This window comes from Watersipora subatra, chromosome 2 (genome assembly GCF_963576615.1).
Source record: "Watersipora subatra chromosome 2, tzWatSuba1.1, whole genome shotgun sequence".
NCBI classification, from domain to species: domain Eukaryota; kingdom Metazoa; phylum Bryozoa; class Gymnolaemata; order Cheilostomatida; family Watersiporidae; genus Watersipora; species Watersipora subatra.
In genome coordinates, this window is record NC_088709.1 from 49212792 (window position 1) to 49217411 (window position 4620).

A 4620-nucleotide genomic window follows, 5' to 3' on the forward strand; every position below is an offset into this window, starting at 1 on the left:
CATAGTTGGGTTAATAGACAATAATAAAAAATGTTTCCTATCTTAGTCCCTCAGACTAAAAACCAGGAATAAAAGTGTTAATGGCTAAATGGTAATGGTGGTAATTCAGGAAACGAGCCGAAAAGCAATAAAAACGCAAGTGATTGCTATTGTGCATGATAATCAGAACTAGAGAGGCACTTGCTTGGTTGCTGTCTATACAAGAACTGTATTATGTACCTATATCCAAGGCATACAATGTGCCATAAAACTTGATGAGACAATAATGCAACCAAGGTAAATAGGCTGACTAAACATAATGACCAACATAATGGTTTTCTCGGCATGCTAATGAAAACATACAATATGTGGGAACTAAGACACTGCAATCCTTTCCTTCTTTGGAAAATAAACACAGTAAATGTAATAGCATTTAATTTCACTCAACTGGCTAATTTAAACTTTGATATACAGCATTGAAAAACCATTCACCATAAATGTCAAGTAAGCATCAGCTAAATCTAATTGCGGCACACCTAAGCTAAAATATGAAAATATAAATGTATAACTGTGTTTATAAACACTACTACTACATGAGCCTCAGTGTGATACAGGATTGCGAAACCTAAGAGGTGGAGCCCTTGACCTTTGAACCAGTGGTTGAGTTTGAGTGCATTTCCCAGCAAACCCATCCCCATAGGATTCAGACTGGCCAGACTGGGCGCAGTTGTGATCGTTAGATTCTACACATCGCTTCGCAAAAGACACATTTTGTCTCACTACACTACCACTTTCAGCATTCTCACATACAATTTCTGACCCTACCCCTCCTGTGACGTAGAACTTTTCATTACCAAAGTTTGCATCTAGTTTGCTTTGTTTTGGTTGTTTTAGATAGACACTGTCACCTACTGTGATTAGGTTTTCGACTGCCCCATTTTTTCCTTCCACATTAAGCTTAGATGACAACTTTTTCAATGCATCATTATCTGCTGCTTTATCATGTAATGTCCTGTCAATGTCAGCACTAGTAGTCTGCACGGAAGGCAGCTTTGTTTTCATGTCTCTACCAAACAGCAGTGTATACGGTGCAACACCTGTAGACGAGTGGGGTGTTGAGCGGTATGCCATGAGAAACTTTTGCAGCTCAACTGACATGTCAAGGTTGTTCAATTTTGCAATTTTTAAAGTTTTCAGTAGTGTTCTATTGGTCCTTTCTATTTCACCGTTGGCCTGGGGCCACAGAGGTGTTGTAGACACCCACCAAATTCCACAGTCATGCATATACTTCCACAAGACATCTGACACAAACTGTGGGCCATTGTCTGTTCTAAGGCTGTCAGGGAACCCGAACCTTGAAAATACTGTATCTAAGAACTCAATAACTTTGTCCGCAGTAGTGGATCTAAGGAATGCGCACTCAAAGTATTTGCTGTAGTAATCAATAACAGCAATCACTGACCTTCCATCAGGTAATGGGCCTAAGAGGTCACAGCTTAGCTGCTGCCATGGCTTGCTAGGAAACTTGCTCATTGACATAGGTTCTGGAGGATCTGGGGCGGACACTTTTACACAGTCAATGCATTTTCTGCAGAACTTTTCTGCCTCATAATCCATTTTAGGCCACCACAGTTTGGATCTCAGTCTTTGTTTTGACTTCACTATGCCTTGGTGGCCCTCATGAGCTAGTTCAACACACCTAGGTCTAAGGCTTAGCGGCACAACAATCTTGTTATTACGTAGTAGCACACCATCACACACACTCAGCTATTCTTTGATACTCTGATAGGAGAGCGCACAACTCTTAAAATCACTCTGATCAACAGCTTTAATAACTGACTGTATCTCTAGACAGTCCTTAGTCGCTGAGGCAATTTCACTCCATGTTAGAGCAAATGGTACAGACTCCCTAGCAATTATGTTTATGTATTGTTCGGCTACAACTGAGGCTATGCTTTGCTTCCCTATGTACTCTGCATTGGTTGAGATGCTCAGTCTAGACAGGGGGTCGGCAAGATTACATTTTCCTGGTTTGTGGACTACCTTATACCTAAATGACTGCAGCCTTAGTGCCCACCGCTCAATTCTAGGGGTTGGTTTACTCGATGCACTATTAAAAATAAAGTCAAGGGGCTTATGGTCAGTCACTAGCTCAAACTCAGTGCCTAATAAATACAGCATAAAATGTTCACATGCCGACACCAATGCTAAGGCCTCTTTCTCCGTTTGACTATATTTCCTTTCTACTGCAGAGAGGTTTCTATGACCGTAACTAACTATCCTCTCAGAGGCACCTTGTGTCTGAATAAGGATAGCACCGAGACCATAGGGACTTGCATCTGCTACAACTCGAGTAGCAGCTTGGGGGTCAAAGTGTGCTAATGTTTGTGCTTGTGACATTGCATTTTTGATGAGCTCAAATGCCTTTTGCTGTTCATTGGTCCATTTGAAGGCCTGGTCTTTGTGTGTTATGCGTCGTAGTGGTTCAGAAATTGTAGCAAGATTTGGCAAAAATCTGCCCACAAAATTTACCAAGCCAAGAAAACTCCTACAGTCTGTCACATTATCTGGTCGCCTAAAGTTGACTATAGACTCAACTTTACTAGGGTCTGCAGAGATACCTGCAGCTGAAACAATAAACCCTAGAAATCTAATAGAAGACATTCGAAAAGCACATTTCTTTCCATTCAGTGTCAGTCCTACTTGTTCTAACCTACAAAGCAGGCTGTGCAGTCGTCTATCATGCTCTTCAGCACTAGACCCATATAGAATGATATCATCTGCTAAGTTTTGCACCCCTTCCAAACCTACCAGTGTCTGTCTTATTACATGCTGAAATATCTCAGGGCTAGCATTTGCACCTTGTATTAGACGTTTATATCTAAAAAGACCAAATGGAGTAATGAATGTTGTTATGTCACGTGAGTTAGGGTCAAGCTCAACTTGGTGGAAACCTTGATTGAGATCTAGCTTAGAAAACACTTTCACACCCTCTAACCCAGCAAGCATTTCCTTAACAGTAGGGACAGGGTGTCTTTCACGAAGGATGGCCTTATTTGCCAGACGCATGTCAATGGTTTGCCTGATCTCACCAGAGTCTTTCATCACACATACAAGTGGGCTCACCCAAGAAGTACCCACTCCCTCCACTGGTTCAATGATGTCATTGGCTAACAAATTGTCTAAATTCTGTTTAACCTTTTCTCTATATCCAAAAGGTAACCTACGTACAGGCTGTGCTACAGGAGGCACACTATGGTCTACATGAAACTGTACAGAAACATCCTTTAATTTCCCTACACACTCAAAAACCTTGGGAAATCTATCTACTATATCTTTGTGACAACCACTAACAGCATATACAACATTGTCATTGATAGACAAAATGCCTAAATCTCTAGCAGTTTCATAGCTCAATAAACACATGGTAGCATTGCTAAATACATATAGTTTTGTACTCACTACTCTACCATTAGCAGCACATGCAACATTAGTGTTTATTTCTCCCTTGAGGTCTAGCCTAGTGTTACTTCCATAAGCAAACAGCTCACGGCTAGTAGGAATCAGTGTTGCATCCTTGTGTATCCGATCGTATGTCTTAATGTCTATGATGTTGGCGCAAGCTCCTGAATCGATCAAAAATGTCACAGTCTTTCCGGCTACAGATAGTTGTACTTTTGGCATGCCACTTGAAACTCCAGCTATTTGTTGGCTACACTTTGTCGACGTTGATGCCGCACCAATTGTAAATAGTTGATTCTCCTGAAATTGAGTGTTGCTACATTCGGTTGGAGTTGTCTCCTCACTACCAACTGTACATACTTTCTGTGTTGATGAGCTGTTTGTACAGTATTTCGAGCCTGAGAAATGCCCTCGTCTTTTACAAGTGTTACAAGTTCTACCTCGAGCCTGACAGGATGGGTCACTTCCAATATGGCCTCTGCGGTTGCACCGGAAGCAGATGACATCTTTGTCTTTACCCTGTCGAGGCTGACGATTGGTTGTGTTACCAATCCTGTGTATACCATCAGATAGGATTTCAGTTTTGTCTTTACTCGCTGTGCCACTGCTACCATCAGCATACAACTCTGCCTCTACAGCCATCTTAAGCACTGTGTCTAAGTCAAACTGTTTATCATTAGGTATTCTAACAAGACATGAAGCAATGTGAGAATGGTTGATGCCTCTTCGAAACTGTTCGACAAGGTTTTTGCTGAGATTTGTTTTAAAGTCACACCCTCTCGCTGCTTTTCTTAGCCTTACTACGTATTCATTTACCTTCTCATCTGGCCTCCTCTCCACTTGCCTAAACTTCTGGCGCTCTAATATAGGATTTGTAGAGCCTCCGTAATGATCTTTGAGAAGTTTTGTCAGTTCATCGAAAGCCATCTCACTAGGCATTCTTGGACTGCACAAGTCCCTCAATACACCATACGTGCCTGCAGGTAGACCCGCGACCAACACATGCACTTTGTGTTCATCTTTAGTCTTGCTGACAATGAAATAACTGTTTAGCCTTTCTACATAACCATCCACCTCTCCCTCTGAAAATGCTGGAAGCCCTGCCATAGCCATGGTCAGTAAACAGTCTCTATCGCAGATCAGCGGTATGTAATCCGATGGTTTAATCAAAGAGTTAGT